This window comes from Callithrix jacchus, chromosome 8 (genome assembly GCF_049354715.1).
Source record: "Callithrix jacchus isolate 240 chromosome 8, calJac240_pri, whole genome shotgun sequence".
In the NCBI taxonomy this organism is placed as follows: Eukaryota; Metazoa; Chordata; class Mammalia; order Primates; family Cebidae; genus Callithrix; species Callithrix jacchus.
This window is the reverse complement of record NC_133509.1, coordinates 22,397,698-22,415,849: the sequence shown is the minus strand read 5'-3', so window position 1 is coordinate 22,415,849 and position 18,152 is coordinate 22,397,698. Positions and strand designations below refer to the sequence as shown.

Here is an 18,152-nt window from a genome sequence, read left to right as displayed (position 1 = left end):
GTGATGATACAGGCCTGTAATCCCAGCTATTCAGGAGACTGAGGCAGAAGAATCACTTGAACTTGAGAGGTGGAGGTTGCCATGAACCAAGATTGCGCCACTGCACTCCAGCCTGTGGGACAGAACAAAACTCTTTCTCAAAAAAAAAAAAAAAAAAAAATTAACTGGGCATGGTGGTGCATTCCTGTAGTCCCAGTTGCTTGGGAGGCTGAGACAGGAGAATCACTTGAACCTGGGAAGCGGGGGGTTACAATTAGCTGAGTTGGTATCACTGCATTCCAGCCTGGGCAACTCAGTGAGATTCCTCGTCTGGTGGGGGGGTAGGAAAAAAAAGAGCATTACAAAGAATAGAACTTGAGACGGTTGTTTTTTTTTTTTTAAATACATGGGGTTTCTCCTTGTTGGTCAGGCTGGTCTCAAACTCCCAACCTCAGGTGATCTGCCCACCTCGGCCTCCTAAAGTGCTGGGATTACAGGTGTGAGCCACTGCACCCGGCCTTGAGATGGTTCTTAAAAAGACAGGTGGTTGTGTCACTCACATCTCACACAGCTTATATCATATTAGCTATTCTATCCACCATATAAACATGGGCATACAACATCTTTAACCATCTATATAATCCTCTACCATGTTCAGCACACTGCTTTGTCTGTCTGTGGTGGAAACCAAATCATTCATTCGTGTATACATACTCTAATATTTATTGAGCATATACTACTACACACCAGGTGTTCTAGGAGCTGGAAAAACAACGGTAAACAAAAATCCCTTCCCTCAAGAAGCTTACATTTTAATGAAAGATGACACAATAGACAAAGTAGAATACTTAGAATACTAGGCAGTGGTAAGTATCAAGAAAAGGCAGGGAAGAGTTTTTGAAATGTCGATAAGAGTGACCAGAGAATACCTACTGAGAAGGTAACTTTTGAGTAAAGGAAATCAGGGAGCTAATCATGTAGAAATTAGTGGAGGAAACCTTCTAGGCAGAGGGGATAGCAAACGTAAAGACCCTCATGTCTTTTTGAGGGCTCACATGTGCTGGACATTTTCCAAAAAAAAGCAAGAAGGCTGGGTAGCAGGAGAAAAATGAAGGAAAAGAGAGACTAGTCAGAAATGCAGTCAGAGAGGTACTTATAAGGGTGGCATGCAGTGGGTATATCAAGTTTGTTCTTACAGGTATTTTTTGCCCTTTCCTTTTTTTTTTTTTTGAGATAGAGTCTTACTCTGTCACCCAGACTAGAGTGCAGTGGCACGATGGACAATCTCGGCTCACTGCAACCTCTGCCTCCTTGGTTCAAGCGATTCTTCTACCTCACTCTCCTGCCGAGCTGGGAATACAGGCGCCCACCATCATGCCCAGCCAGTTTTTGTATTTTTAGTACAGACGGGGTTTCACCATGTTGGTCAGGCTGGTCTTGAATTCCTGACCTCATGATCCACCCACCTCAGCCTCCCAAAGTGCTGGGATTACAGGCATCAGCCACCGCACCTGGCCCCTTTTTGTGACAGGGTCTCATTTTGTCACCAAGGCTGGTGTACAGTGGCACAGCCATGGCTCACTGCAGTCTCAAGCTCTTAAGCTCAAGCAATCCTCCTGCCTCAGCCTCCCAACTAACTGGGACTACAGGTGCACACACCAGCACACTTGACTAACGTTTGTTTTTTTTTTTAAGAGACGGGGGTCTCACTATGTTGCCAAGGCTGGAGTGCAGTGGCTATTCACAGGCGCAATCCCACTGATCAGCATGGGAGTTTTGACCTGCTCCATTTCCGACCTGGGCCAGTTCACCCCTCCTTAGGCAAATCTGGTGGTCCCTGCTCCCAGGAGGTCACCATATTGATGCCAAACTTAGGGTGGACACATGATTGGCATAGCGCACTACAGCCCAGAACTCCTGGGCTCAATCGATCCTCCCACCTCAGCCTCCCGAGTAGCTGGGACTACAGCACCACCATGCCCGGAACTTGGGTAATTTTTAATTTTTTTTTTTTGTGATGGAGTCTCGCTCTGTTGCCCAAGCTGGAGTGCAGTGGCATGATCTCAGCTCACTACAACCTCCAGTTCCCAGGTTCAAGTGATTATTCAGCCTCAGACTCCTGAGTAGTTAGGTCTATAGGTGTACACCACCATGCCCGGCTAATTTTTGTATTTTTAGTAGCGATGGGGTTTCACATATTGGCCAGGCTGGTCTTGAACTCCTGACCTTGTGATCTGCCCTCCTTGGCCTCAGAAAGTGCTGGGATTACAGGCATGAGCCACTGCGCCCAGCCTTTAATTTTATTTTATTTTATACAGATAGGGTCTTGTTATGATGCCCAAGCTGGTCTCAAACTATACTCCCACTTCAGTTCCCAAAGTGGTAGGATTACAGACATATCTTATAGTAAGGTTTAATACTCAGACCGAAATGGAAAGCCACTGGATGGTTTTAAACAGAGAAATGACATGGTATGACTTAGGTTTCAAGAGAATCACTTGGGTTGCTGTGTTGAGAACATATTTAAGAGTTGCAGTAACAAAGCAGGTTGAATAGACTCCAAGCTAGAGATGCACAGGCACTGACTAGGGTAACAAAGATGCAGGTCCTAAGTGGTCTAATTCTGGATAGTATTTTGAATTTAGAGCAAGATTTGCTAATGGACTGCATATGAAAAAGACAGAAAAGTCAACAAAGCCTCTTAAATATCCAAGAGGAGACACTGAATGGAGACCTTGTGTGGGCCATGAGACATATCGGTCTACAGTAGATGGAGAGATTGCAGTTAGTCATCAGCAGTTTGGATTTTAGAAAGGTAATATGGTATATCTACTGTATCATCTCTCTCTCTCCCAGCTAGGGCTGGGGGAGTTCCCTATAAACAGGCAGTCACATTTCTGCATCATGCAGGACAGCCCAGGTTAGGTTGTGCCCCAAAATTAGTCGTGGAACTAGACTTACCAAAAAACAAACAAAAACTCTTGCATTTCAGAACTGCAAATAAAGGATATGGACCTGCATATCCTCCAATAGCCCACATCAGCAAGCCTAACCCTGGAGGACACTAAGAGGACTCATGAAGGGTCCACTGTCATGCTGGGAAATATGGGTAACATGCAAGCACACAAGACAGAGATGGGGGTAGGGAAAACAAAAGCAAAAGCGGGGGCAAATAAGAAATATATTAGAAATTGCCACCAATGACCAGGCATTGGCTCACGTCTGTAATTCCAGCACTTAAGGAGATTGAGAGAGGAGGATCTCTTGAGCCCGGGAGTTCAAGACCAGCCTGGGCAACACAGCAGGGCTTCATCTCTACAAAAATATATAAAAAATTAGCCAGGTGTGTGGTGGCACCCATCTGTAGTTCCAGCTACTTGCGAGACTAAGGTATAAAGATCACTTAACTCTAGGTCTACACCGCAATGAGCTGTGATCATGCCACTGCACTCCAGCCTGGGCAACAGAGCCAGACTCTGTCTTGAAAGAAAAAGAAAAAAAAAAAAAGAAATTCTAACACATACTACAATATGATGAAAGAAGCCAAGTGCTGTGGCTCACGCCTGTAATCCCAGCACTTTGGGAGGCCGAAGCTAGTGGATCACAAGGTCAAGAGATCGAGACCATCCTGGCCAAGATGGTGAAACCCCAACTCTACTAAAAATACAAAAATTAGCTGGGCGTGGTGGCGTGTGCCTGTAGCCCCAGCTACCTGGGAGGCTGAGGCAGGAGAATCGCTTGAACCTGGGAATCAGAGGTTGCAGTGAGCTGAGATCGCACCACTGCATTCCAGCCTGGTAACAGAGCAAGACTGTCTACAAAAAAAAAAGAAGACATTATGCGGCCAGGTGCAGTGACTCATGCCTGTAATCCCAGTACTCTGGGAGGCCTAGACAGGTGGATCATTTGAGCCCAGTAGTTTGAGACCAGCCTGGTTAACATGGTGAAGCCCCATCACTACAAAAATACAAAAATTGGACAGGCATGGTGTGGCTCACCTCTAGTCCCAGCTATTCAGGAGGCTGAGGCAGGAGAATCACTTAACCCTGGGAGGTGCAGATTGCAGCGAGCTGAGATGGCACCACTGCACTCTAACCTGGGCAACAGAGATTCCATCTTAAAAAAAAAAAAATTACAAAAAGTCTAGTGCCTAACACAGTAAATGTGACACAATAAGTGCTCAATAAATACAATAAATATAAGCTTTTATTATTCAAGGGGTGAAGAGAGTGTATTTTGAAAAAGAATATACTATGTATTTTTTTTAAAGGCCTACAGAAAGTAAAGCTTAACAAACTCTTGGCTGGTGGAATTGCCTAGAAAAGTGAGAAAGCCTTGAAAAGAACTATGCTATACTGCTGACTGCCATGGGCATAACCTTTTAATTCCAATTAAAATGCCCAGGTACTAACATCTGCCATGCACAGCTCTCCAGTGTCTTGTCTGTTCACACGGAAAATGTAAACAGAATTATGCTTTGCCAGGAATCTTGTCAAATTACTACACGTCTCCTTCCTTTAAAAAAAAAAAAAAAAAGTCTCTGTATGTAAATTATTAAAACCGTCTTAACTACAAAGTGCCGATCTTTGTAAGCTATTATCCCTGAACAAAATTATAATATACAAAATTGGTATTTGGAGATTATGAAGCATTTATGTAGACAGTCCTAATACAGAAAAAACAGGGTCTTAGTTGAATCCTTAGACTCTTCTGTGTTCCCCAGTATACCGCACTGCAAATGGTGGAAACTACTATATGTAAACCAAATTTTCCTCAACGGTCAATCATTCTCCACTATCTCTCCCAGTTTATGTCATCAGAAAAAAAAAAAAAAAACCTGGACTTTTTTGTCTCCCCACCAATTATACTACAGCCATCATTAACTAAACTAAAATGCTGTTGCTTTTGCAACATCCTTAGCAGAGAAGGTAGGACCTACCCTTTTCACAGATGTATATAGCACAGGGCACCACTCAGGCCCTACTAACCAAAGCACAAATCTAGAATTGCACTTCAGGTAATTAACCAGAGGCTCATTTAGACATCACTACATAAACAAACATTGGTTCCATGCTTATTTCTCATGAAAAATGTGAAAAACATTGAAATAATTTCTCTCAATAGGAAAATATAATGTATCATGTTAAAGCCTCATCAAATGTGGTTCTGCGTATCTGAAATGTACTAAGGTGATTCTCTAATACAGGGTGGAGGGCAACGCTACAAAAGTCACACACCGAAGGCTACCCTGATCCACAACTTCACCCTACTCTGAAATAAAAAGAACAAGAACACTGTACTATGTAGACTATAAGCAGAAAGTGGTCTAGATTTATTGAGCACTTTCTACTAATTCTAACAAAATTAAAGAAAACCAGAAAGAAAAGACTTTTCACCTGTACTTAGATGGGGTTTCGCCATGTAGGCCAGGCTGGTCTTGAACTCCTGACCTCAAGTGATCCACCCGCCTTATCCTCCCAAAATGCAGTGATTACACACGTGAGCCACCGCGCCCTGCCGGGAAACTAAGTTTATATACCAGAACTATCTGCACAATGGAAGCATTCAAAAATACAAGTGTCAGAGATATCAGAGTATTTTATTCAAAGTCTGAGTTTTCCTTTAAAAAAAAAAAAACACACAAAACACCTACTTTATAAACAGACCAGTTCTGAGATTAAAATGTAAATCCAAACTTAACTGTTATACATCTCAGCCTTGTAAAGAGGAGCTTCCACTGCCTTTTCAAGGCTAACTGGGTTTAAAGTCCTAACGCACCGAAACAGACGCCAAGTCTACTACCCACCACCTATTGGCTCAAAGGAAGCCCCGCCCCGCACAGCCACGGTAACTGAACATCAAGGGAACTCCAGGGAAGGTTTTCCCTCTGCCACATTTCTAGTCTCCGACGACTCCCCTTCCCTCCCCTCCCCCACCATCACCACGGCAGAACTAGCGTCTCAGCATCAGCCACGCACGCTCCTACGGGAGGACCTTGAGCACTTCGCCCCAACAGTTACAACGAAGAGGGGAGTGGGAGTGACCATGCTCCCACTCTGCAGCCCGCACGGTGCGAGACACGCTGCAAAGAGCAAAGCGGAGAAAACAGCTCCGGCGTAGGGCCCTCGTGCCCCAGGCAGAAGGCATGACCGAGCCACTAGAGTAAGTCCTGACACCTCCGCAGCTCCCAGTGGGCGGGGGGCCCCTCCTACACTACGGAGACATAGGGCGGGGCAGATCCAGACGCCGAGACTCCCAGCCAGACCCGACAGCGGGCTTTCCCTAGCACCGCCTCACTGCCAAGGAGGCGGAAACCCCGGGCTGGGGGGGACGGCCAAGGGGAGTGGCATCACGGATCAGTACGGCCCCTCCGGCCAACCGGATCCCGAGAAGGCGGAGGAACTCAGACTTCACGCCCCCTCCCTACCGCGCCCAGAGTCTACACGCGGGAGACCCCCCTACCCATCCCCGACCCCAGCAGGCCGGAGCGCGCCGCCAACCCGAGGCCCCACCCACCCCCGGAGCAGAGGAGGGGGTAGTCGGCCGCAAACCGCACTCAGCCGAGGCCGGCCCCGCCCCTTTCTCCACAATTGCACGCGCGCGCCGACCCCGCCTCTGAGCGGCGGCGCGAGAGCCCGCCCCCCTCCGCGCGCACCGGGACTACGCTCTCCTCCCCCTCCCGCGCGGAGAGCTACCCCGCTCCGCCCCCCACCCCCCTCACACAGCCACACACCTCTCGCCCGTCTGCTCTACGGGAAGCCGAGGAGGTCAGCCCCCCCTAAAAATACACACCCTCCAGTCCAGCGTTACCCGCCACCAGGCTCCCGCCTGACCCCCGGCCCTGCGTGCTCTCACCGCAAAGCTGCTTCGGCCGCTCGTCACTGCGTGTACCTCTCGGCGTGAGCCGCGAGCTCGGTAGGGAGGCCCGGAGAACAGCGCGGGGCACAGGCCCGCCGAAGCGGACTGGCAGCTACCTCTCCGCTAACGAAGCGGTCACAGGCTCCTGTGCCCAGACTGGGAAGAAGGGAGGGAGGGAGGGAGGGAAACTCAGAGGGGGGAAGGGGAGGGGGGAAGATGGAGAAACCGTCTCCGCCGCCTCTACCGCCGCGGCCGCTTCTCTGTTACCCGGGAAATCCCGCCCACTCCCCCGGCCCGCCCCGCAGAGGGAAGACTCAGCTTCGTTCCAGCACAGGACGCAATACCCGCCCATCAAAGACTTAGCCAATTACGGAGGCCTGCCTGCTGACTTCCCGCCCCTTCCCCCCACGACTGGGAGGGGAGGGGGAGCGGCTCACCTTCTCCACGCCTCTATTGGCGGGGAGCGTCCCTAACTCAACCCCGCCTATTGGAGACGGACTGCTGAAGCCCACCCCCGAGCCCCAACACTATTGGAGGAAGCCGGGAAGCTCTTCCCGTCTCATTGGAGGACACCACATATCCCACCCCACAGCGTCTCAGCCACAGGCCTAATAAGTTGGCTCCCGCCTCCGCCGGTCATCGCATTGGAAGACTACCCCTGGCTCTCCCACCGCCCCAGGAAGGTAAGTAACCGATGTGGGGTAAAATGTCTGTAAGTGAAACAGGCTCCGCCTACAGCACTGCCGGGCCAGGCCCCGCCCCAAGAATGGGATTGGTTATCTTGGCGCTGGTAGGACCCTCCATTGGCCTGGGCGCCCGTCTAGGAAGGAACTAATTCCGCCCTGCGCGGGGAGGCTGAACCTTAGCAGTCCTTTTGTGGAATGTTTACACTAGAGACTGAAGCTCGGAGTTCCAGGGCCTAAGACAGGACGCAGCGCGGAGCTCATCAGCAGACCCCCCCACATCCTAGGATTTGAATACGAAAGGCAGCCCACCCTGGAGGACGCCCTTACAAAAAAATGAGAGAATGAGAACTCATCGTCCCCATCTAGTTAGTTTACATTCTACATACAGCGTCCTCGTAAACACAAATACCCGGAGCAGCTGGCAATTCTTTTCAGCCAAGTAGAATACAGAACTAAGGTCTGGAGACCTAAGCAGAGAAATTACTCCAGGGGTATTCAGCCCACTCTCTAGAGCTGAAGATGCAGTCCTAGGAGGGCGGAGATAACCAAAAGAGAGGCGGGCCCTAACAGCCACCGCCCTGGCAAGCCTCCGGAGGGCGGAGCGTGAGGCACAAGTACTCACGATCTCCCCGGTGGATCTGGAGGCATCCTAAGAACTGAGAAAGGAGAGGAAAAGATTAAAACAGGCCACGGTATAAATTAACTTTGGGGTCATGTCACACTCAGAGAAAAGATAAAACTTCCGTAGTTGGGGACATAAAACGGCTGTTCACCTTCTCCTTGGCCAAGAGTGTTAATGGCAGTCCCTGTGCCCTCTCTGGTGTAGGTAACAGTGCCTCGAACACACAGTGAGACAAAGTGCTTTTAATTCCTAGTCTGCTTTTATTTATTCACCAAATAAAGCGTGGGCCTGAGCTGACTTCACTTTGAGGGGACACTCTCCCAGCGTCAGGAGAGGGGGCGGGATTAGGTTTTTACCGCACTCCAGAGGAAGCCGAATCCTCCTCCCAAGGGACAGGCACGGCGAACCCACTCCTGGGTCCAACTCTGTTCTCCCTCTGCAATCAGTGGAAATGGCCAGGAAAGAGCTCTGGCAGCAGGTGGGCCTGACTCCAGTGATGGCTTCGAGCCACAAAACCACGACAGCGAATTGTGAAGTTCAAGGGGAGTCGACAGGTGGGAGCAGCCTCGCCAGTAGCCAAGCCCTGTCCCGGAACGGAGCTCTAAAAATAAGACCAACGAAGCGACCCCTGGGCCAAACTGCTGGGATGCTAGGAGGAAGTGGCACTCCAGCAGAACCGACCCAAAACTCCTAACTTTGCGCCCCCTTCCACCACTAAACTGAGTATCACGGGGCAGGCTCACCATGGTATCAAAAACTACTCAGAACCCAAGCCAGCATTAGGCCGCTCACGACTTCCCGTGACCACAGGGTACTACCTGCGCTGGATCTCGCCAAAGGGTCCCAGGCCAGCGCTCTAGGTTGTCAAGAATCTTAGACACAGCCAACTAAGGACGGCAGCTACCTGCCTAGGGAAGAACAAACGCTTTCAGCGTCTACAGAGTTCTCAGTTTAAGCTCAGGGAAGTCAAGGGGCGCGGAAATAGACAAGCCACAGGGTCAGAACTTCAGTACTTGGCCCCGGCCACGAAGTGCAGATCTCAACCCCTGCAGAACCTCCGGAGCTTCGCTACCGAAATCCACTCCTCACTGTAATCCCCTGGCTTCACCCCGAAGGCTACCAAGTCTAGAGCCTCGGTGGAACCTTTGTGTGGCTTCTCGGCTATCCCCGCCCCCCTCGCCAAGGGCGCCGAGCCTAGGACTTCCGGGCGGGAGGGCAGTTCGAAGGAGCGAGGCGGGCCTCACACATGTGCCGAGCGCGCTCAAGAGCGAAGGGAGGAGGCGGGGAACAAGAGTGGACTTCCCACTCCAAGCTCGCAAAGCCGGAGGAGGCCGGGCTACTCGTCCCACCAATCAGAGGCGGGGGCGGGACCCTGCGCCTCTTGTCAGCGGCAGGAACCCTCCCTCCTCCCTCCGCGGAAAAAAAATCCTAGCAACTTAAACTCCAGCCCGGCCTCCCGATAGGCGGAGCTCGGGAGAATGCCATCCAATCCACTTCCGAGAAGGAGGAAAAAAGGGGGTCTCACCCAGCCAGTGGAAGACAAGAGAAGGCGGGGCCCCCGGGCGAGCCCGAGGTAGGTGGGAGAGAGGAAACGGACCCGCCCCTCAGCTCCCCTCCAGGCGGGTTGCACAAGCCGCCGGTGGAGTAGATAGTAAACAGTCTGGGTCGAGGAGTGTTGGCAGGGGCCGCCTGGCGCTCGGTGGACGGGAGCCCCTGCGCCGCCTCTCCCGGCGTTGCCCCGCCCGGCCGGGACGGTTCGCGCCGGCGCTCCGCCTACCCGCTCACGGCCGCCATCCCGGCTGACAGGCGCGCCCCCCGCGCCCCTCCCGCCCGCTGATGCATTTCCTTTTCCCGATTCCGAGCGTGGAGACTGTTTTCCCAGTTTCCGACCTTCACTGCCCCTTTCAGGCCACCCCCTCGTGGGCGCGCACACGCCCGCGCCCCCGCCCCATCCGCGCGGAGCGGCCCGCAGTGGCACCTCGCGGGAAGGGGGAGCCCGGCGGCGGCACGGCCGGGGGAGGGGAAAAGAGCAGCAGTCGCCGCCGCCGCCGCCTTGGGGTGGGCGGGGAAGCAGGCAGCTCCATGTTTGCAAGGAGATCAGCCGGGGCCGCGGGGCGAAGCCGCCGAGTTCCTGGGGGTTTTCCCCACCACCGGTGCGAGCTCCTCGCCGGCTCGCGGCCTGCCGGGTTCTGGCACCGAATGCTGATGACCGCTACGGCCGGGGAGTTCGGAGCCTCGGCAGCTCGCGGGGTTAGCGGCGAGGCGCAGCGGCTCTTTCCGGTGGCCTCTCCCGCCCCCGGCTACCCCTCCCGCAAGTCCGGTGTTGCCCCCGCCCCCCGAGTCCATAACAACCGCGGGCCCACTGTGCCCGCGCCTCTCCAGAGCGCGCCCACCGCCCCCTCCGACAAGTTTGCAGGCAGAAACAAAACCCTCGGGGCGGCTGCCGCCCTTGCTCAGCGTGGGTAGTCGGGAAAGCCGCGGGCCCCGGCTCGCTCGCTAACTCCAGCTCTCAAGCAACTCCGGGCGCCGCAAGCTCAATGGGCCCTGCCGACCATGCTCGAGCCGCCGCCCCCTGCCGAGCCTGCAAGCCGCAACCCGGGCCCGGTTCTAGTCGGCGTGTGGAATCCCCCTTTTCCTTCCTAATGTTTTTCTTTTTTTGAAAAAGGCACAACAGGAGCGGGGGTCTCCTGCCCGCCCCTTCTCCAGTACGCCGCCAAAACCTACCAAAACCGACTGCTCGGTGAGATAAACTAAGCGGCACTGCCGGCGCAGGGACGACCCAGGCCGGACCGACCCCCTCCCCACGGCTCCGGCCCGGCTCGAAACACACACACAGGCGAGCGGGCGGCGCCAAGAGCTCTCCTTCCTGGCCTGTCCCTCGCCTACCTCGGCCGCGGGACTCCGAGCCTCCCCTCAGCTCGGTCCCAGGGCCCGTGGGGCTCACACCACGTCGGGCCGGCCAGACCGAGCGGCCGGGGGATTAGCCCCCCAAACGACTGAGATTGGGGGGACCAAATTAAAAGCAGCTGTTTAACATACCTTCCGAGCCAGGCGAGGAGTCCTGAATGGGGGGGAACGCCCCCCACGGGCCATTGGCTCCCCGGAGCTCACGTCAGTCACCCTGGGCCCGCCTCCGCCCTTCGCCCCGCCTCTTCCCCTTCATTGAATGCTCCCTCCTTCCAAAAAATATAAATAAATTTATTAAACTAAACGCTAGTGAGAGACGTATCCGTGGTAGAGGCCCTTATAGCTTCCACACCGCCGACTGGAGTTTCTTGAGGTCCTCGGACTGGAAGGAGGCCTTCTGGGACTCGGAGATCTTCAGGGTGGATGCGGATGATGAGCCAGCCGGGCTACCCGGCCCCAACTTCCTTCACACACACAACCTATTTGGAGCTAGACAGTATAGGAGGTAGGTGCACCCTAGGCACTGGCTGAGGTGGGCAGACTCCTCTGGCTGTGTGACCTAACCGTGTCCGGTCCACTCTGTTAGGTAGACCTAAAAGCGAGTAACGCAAACGGGAAGCCCTGCTTCCGCGGGCAGCAGGCACTTGTCCCTACTGTGGGTGAGGCAGACATTCATACTGCATCTGCTGCTAGGTGCAGTTACAGACTGGGTGACGTGCTTACTCTACCCCTCCAAGGGCTCCAGATTCAGCCGAGGAGAGTCTACGTAAGGCACTAAGGCAAGGCAGGAATGTGTATGTAAATAGACATCCATAGGAGCTCAGAGAAGAGAGATTCCTTCTGCTGAAGGAAAATTGGTTTCATGGAGGAGGTGGCATTCAAGTTGGGTCTTAAAGATTTCATCAAGCAGAATTGGAGGGGCAGGTCATTGTCAGCAAAGGACACAAAGGGGTAAATGCAAAAAAATGACCTTCATATGTGGCTATAGCCATAAAAAAGGGTTGGGGGTGTGGAAATGGAACCACTTTACAACTTTTAGTTGGGTGAAATTCTTGGATGTGCACAGCCGAATATGCAGGCAGCACCGTCACAGGCCCACAACTATAGTGTAAGATGTTTGGCACCCTGGCAGAAAGATGGGTTCTGACGGTGGACTGAGAAGTGCCTATAAGCAGCAAGGGGAGGCCCAGAGGCTGTTGTAATACTGCGTTTGGAGACTACAGAAGTGCCTCTTGTGGAAGGAATAGCTGGGGGAAGAGAAGGCTTCTTTTCTCTATCCCAGCCACCCAGTCTGAAAGCTCTCCCCACCTTCAGCAGCCTGCAAGTCAAAGCTTTGACTCAGATCTTTCCTTGCATCATTTGCTTTATTTATCATAACTTCCCACCAAAAGGAGTTTCTGGGGGACACAAGCCACCCAACATGTCTGTGTTCCAGAGAGATGAGCCTACCTAGACCCACGGCACACAATGTGAAAAAAATACCTGTTTGTTGAGGCACTAAGAAAAAGGAAGTTAATGTGGATAAGGTGGGGTGTGCAGAATGTGAAGGACCTTGGAGTCCAGTGGGAAGAATGGGGGCCTGCTGCCTGTTAGGAAATTACTGGAAAATCTGTCCCAACAATTCAGGTGACAGGTAAGGAGGAATGACCAGAACAGTGACAATGGGTGAGAAGAATATTGAAGGACAGCTGTATTTGAGAAAGACTCAAGGGGAGTGGGTGAGTGATTCAGTGTGGGTAGGAGAGGGAAAGAGGTAGCCTGTGGCCTGCTGTGTGAAGAGATGATAGAGCTTGAGGCTACTAGTTAGGTAATCTGGGTCCTACACTTAGCATGGTCAGTGACTGGTGTTACAGTCTGTCTCTTCCTCCCTCTGAGCCTCAGTTTCCCTATGAAATGGGGGTGGAAATTGAAATAGAAAGAGAGGCTCTAAGGACCTCACTTAGAATCCAGGTGGGGAAAGCTTGCCATTGAGGAAACAGGGCAGGTGGAAAGAACTATTGATTTTGGAAGTGCAGTAGGTCCCCCCAAGTGGAGTCTAGAGACTAGAATATGCGCAGTAGCTGAGTTGGTTGAAATCACTGGGTGAAAGGTATGGAGAGGGAAAGGACAGGAGAAAAGGACTATGTGTTCAGTGGGAGATCCACACTGGCAGAGCCATGGAGGTTGAGATTCATCCTCCCTAGGGTGAGGATGAAGTTTTCCTTCAGAACAGAGATTCCAGCTGGACAACACAGCAAGACCCTGTCTCTACAAAATATTTAAAAATTAGTCATGCATGGGCCAGGCACAGTGGCTCATGCTTGTAATCCCAGCACTTTGGGAGGCCGAGGTGGGCAGATCACCTGAGGTCAGGAGTTCAAGACAAGCCTGGCCAACATGGCAAAACCCCATCTCTACTAAAAATACAAAAAAATAGCTGGGTGTGGTGGCAGGCACCTGTAATCCCAGCTACTCAGGATACTGAGGCAAGAGAATTGCTTGAACCCGGGCAGCAGAGGATACAGTGAGCTAAGATCACGCCACTGCACTCCAGCCTGGGCAACAAGAGCAAAACTCCATCTCAAAAAAGAAAAAAAAAATTAGCTGTACATGTGGCACATGCCTACAGTCCCAGCTACTTTGGAGGCTAAAGCAGGAGATTCGTTTGAACCCAGGAGTGGAGGTTGCAGTAAGCTTAGATTGCGCCATTTCACTCCAGCCTGGGCAGAAGAGCAAAACTCTTTTTTATTGAGACTCTGTCTCAAAAAAAAGAAAAGAAACGCTGAGTGCAGTGCCTCACACCTGTAATCCTAGCACTTTGGGAGGCCCCGGTAGTTGGATCACTGGAGGTCAGGAGTTCAAGGCCAGCCTGGCCAACATGGTGAAACCCTGTCTCTACTTAAAATACAAAAATTAGCTGGGCGTGGTTGGTGGGCACCTATAATCCCAGCTACTTGGGAGGCTGAGGCAGAAGAATCACTTGAACCTTGGAGGCAGAGGTTACAGTGGGCTGAGACTGCACCACTTCACTCTAGTCAGGGCAGAAGAGCAAAAATCTGTCTCAAAAACGAACAAAAAATGATCCCCTGATATCTCGATCTCCATCTTAAATTTCCTGCTCTATTTCTTAATTTCTTTCTTTTTTTTTTTTTTTTTTTTTTTTGAGATGGAGTTTCACTTGTTGCCCAGGCTGGAGTGCAATGGCATGATCTCGGCTCACCCCAACCTCCACCTCCTCCTCCTGGGTTCAAGCAATTCTCCTGCCTCAGCCTCCCGAGTAGCTGGGATTACAGGCATGCACCACCACAACCAGCTGATTTTGTATTTTTAGTAGAGACAGGGTTTCTCCATGTTTGTCAGGCTGGTCTTGAACTCCCAACCTCAGGTGATCCGCCCACCTCGACCTTCCAAAGTGCTGGGATTACAGGTGCCCAGGTCTATTTCTTAATTTCTTAAGGGGATCTGCCCTAGCTGAAGGCATAACATAAAGTGAGATGAGGCAGATTGGTGGAGGAGAAAGAACTAGTCTGGAAGTTGAGTCCCCTGGTTCCTTCCCACTTAGTCCCTTCTTATCTGTGGATCAGCTTCCTCTCCTATATAAGAAAATAACATAGCAAACCTTACCCTATTATGAGGATCAAATGTGATGATCAAATGTGCTTTATCACCCGGTGAGGTTCTGAGCTTCTGTGGAGGTCAAAGGCCCAAGCATTTGACAGAGATACTAGTCAGCACATAGTGTGCTGTGGATGTAGTTACTCCATGGAGGATTTGCAGCTGCAACAGTTACCTCCACTCAGAACCAGGCTTTGTGACACTGCCCATGGTTCTGTGTGTGCCACCCTGATGGGGACCTCCTCCTGAACACTGGGCAGACTGAGTTTCTTGAGGACAGACACTTTGATTCACCTCTGAGCCCCCAGAACTCACTGCAGTCAGGCACAAGGGGTCCTTTTGTCCAGTGATGGTTTCTGACTCAGTATGTTGACACCTGGACAGCACGGCCAGTCCCACATTCTTTGGGAAAGCGAACCCTTGATTTGGTGACATTGTCCCTCCAGCTGTCAGCTGCACTGAGGAGTTGCATCCATGGAAAATGGGTGGCTCTTAATCCATTAAAGACATGTCAGAGTACTTCATACATTTGTGAAATTTATCAAAACTTCTAGTTTAAAAATACTTACAGTGAACATTCCCCCACTACCCTATCAGTGAGGACTTTGTGAACCAACTGGTATAGGTGATTAAAAAAACAAATAAATAATAAATAAATAAAGTAAAATTAAGTGGATTTGGATTTCTCCTAGGAGAAATCACATTGGTAGGTCAGGTTCTGATTCCCAGGAGGCCCCTGCCATACAGTGACACCTTGTCTCTACAAAAAATAAAAACAAATTTAGCTGGGCAGAGTGGCACATGCCTGTGGTCCCAGCTACTCAAGATGCTGAGGCAGAGGGGTCACCTGAGCCTGGGAGGTCGAGGCTGCTGTTAAGTGTAATCACACCACTGCACTAGAGCCTAGGAGACAGAGTGAGACCCTGTCTCCAACAACAAACTCTTGTAGATTTCGTGCATTAGGGATTATTATCTTTAGTTATAGATGAGCAAACTGAGGCCAACAGCAGTAGACTTACTCAAGTCAAACAGCCAAGGGAAGTGTGGGTCCAAAATCTGAGCTTTGTCTCTACTCCTACATGCTGTCTCTGTGCACTCTGGCTGGTGACCCAGGTTGGGACCTGGAGAAAAACAGCCTGACTCCCTTGTTACTCCACAATCCTCATCTCCCTAACTTAAAGATCAGTTTATCCTCAGACAATTCTACCTGATTTCTGGCCTTTTCCAGAAAATTATCCAGAAAAGCAAGATATGTCTGAAGCACATACATACATACACAAAAGACCTAAACTCACAATATATCAACTCAAATCTGTCACATCTTCTGACACCCTCAACCTCACAGGCATCTCACAGACACAAACTCATTCAAAAAAGGATTCATTCAAACTTCCTTAGTGCACTATGGCAGGTGGTGATTGTGAGACACTTAGGGCCTGCACTTCAGTGACTGCCAAGGATATTGGTGCCAGCACCCTGTTGACACATCTGCGGGCTCGAATTCTCAGGAATATCCAGGTAAGGGGCATTTGAGGCTGGCTCCTCACCCACAACCCAAAGCATCTTCTAGGTTCAAGGCTGGATGCTTTTGGCAAATCATTTATCTTTTTCAGTTTTGGGGGGTGGGGTGGAGTCTTGCTCTGTCTTCCAGGCTGGAGTGCAATGGCGTGATCTCGGATTACTGCAACCTCTGCCTCCTGGGTTCAAGTGATTCTCCAGCCTCAGCTTCTGGAGTAGCTCAGATTACAGGAGTGTGCCACTACACTCAATTAATTTTTTTGTATTTTTAGTAGAGACAGGGTTTCACCATGTTGGTCAGGCTGGTCTCGAACTCCCGACCTCAGGTGATCCGCCCTAAAGTGCTGGGATTAGTAAACCCTTATCTGTAATCTAAGAATCAGAATACCTACTTCAGTGGGAAGATATGAGATTTAAAACTAGGCCGGGCGTGGTGGCTCACACCTATAATCCTAGCACTTTGGGAGGCTGAGGCAGGAGGTCAAGACATCAACATGACAGGCACCCATCACCATACCTGGCTAATTTTTGTAATTTTAGTAGAGATGAAGGTGTCACCATGTTGGCCAGGTTGGTCTTGAACCACTGACCTCAGGTAATCCATTCCCCTTGGCCTCCCAAAGTGCTGGGATTATAGGCGTGAGCCACCACATCCAGCATCTCTCAATTTAAACTCCTTATCCCCACCAGAGGCAGTGCCTCACGCCTGTAATCCCAACACTTTGGAAGCAGAGGTAGGTGTTGCTTGAGCTCAGGAGTTCAAGACCAGCCTGGACAACATGGTGAAATGCTATCTCTACAAAAAATACAAAAATTGGCCTGGCGTGTCTGAGGCAGGAGAATCACTTGAACCCCGGCGGCAGAGGCTGCAGTGAACTGAGCTCACGCCACTGCACTCCAGCCTGGCAACAGAGTGAGACTCCGCCTCAGAAAAAAAAAAAAAAAAATTAAGTATGCGTAGCATTTAGTCAAGAGTTCTCATACCTTTTTTTCCCCTCCTTGATCTCATCCTTACCTCCCTCTTCTCCTGGCCATTCAAATGCAAAGTCTGGTTGAGCAATTAGCCCCAGAGCAGGCCTTAGAGGGTCAAATAATCCCATGATGTGAAGAAACTCCATTTCTCTTCCAGCCAGGTTTAGATGGTATATATTCCGTTATTTCTGATTTCTGGCTGACCTTGGAGGCTTGGAAGTTTTGAGGGAATTTTATGACTGCTACTTACTGCCTTGAAATGTTTCCCCTTACTGAGCATTAATTTGCCCTTCTGGGTCACTCAGCACGTTCATTTTATCTGGCTTTATGACTTCAGTGTTTCCTGCTCTATACCAGTTGTTTGGTAGCTTTTGTTTTTTAAGCAACAAGTTCATTTGTTACTGCTTTTTAAAAATAGAATAGCTTTCCATTTGAGAATTATTTTTGTTTATTTATTTAGAGACAGGGTTTTGCCATATTGCCCAAGCTGGTCTCAAATTCCTGGCCTCCCACGTCAGCCTCCCAAAGCACTGGATTATAGGCATGAGCCACTGCATCCAACCAGCAAGGTCCTTTGTTCAAAGAAAATCTTATTCTGAAGCCTAATGTGTAAGAGATCAAGGTGGGCCTTGTTTTGGTTGAAGTGAGGACAGCCTGAGCACTGTAGTCCATTCCTTCACATCTCTCTCATGCAACCTCCCTGACTGCCACGTCATCCCTTTGAAGACTAATGAAGCCACATTTCAGATCTTGTTCTTTCGTCCCAGCCACTACCTACCTCTCAGCAGCCTGTGACAAAGCAGCCTGGCTTTGTGCTCGGTTACCTCTGCTGTTCATCAATATCCTTCAGCAATTTTTCTTCCTCCACCCGTTACCTAAATGTTGGCAGCATCCAAACGTATCTCCTCTCTTGCCTTCCTCTTTCTCACTTCAAGACTCATTGCTTCTTTCTAAACTAAGTCCTAAATTGACATCTCCAGACCAGTATCTGCCCTGAACATTAGACTCCAGACTTC

At 50.7% G+C, this 18,152-nt stretch overlaps 1 protein-coding gene across 3 annotated transcripts in view; it reads right to left on the bottom strand.

Moving 5' to 3' along the window:
* Positions 1-11,212, bottom strand: part of SIN3A (SIN3 transcription regulator family member A) — an 87,405-nt gene extending 76,193 nt beyond the window's left edge. The window contains exon 1 of one of the 3 annotated variants that reach the window (XM_078333724.1): positions 11,032-11,212. The gene's annotated coding sequence lies outside the window, so the exon portion shown is untranslated. Of the gene's footprint in view, positions 1-6,834; positions 7,117-11,031 lie in introns of those variants that run through there. The other 2 variants (XM_009005282.5, XM_035261796.3) reach the window with 2 other exon arrangements.
* Between the last annotated feature and the right edge of the window lie 6,940 nt (positions 11,213-18,152).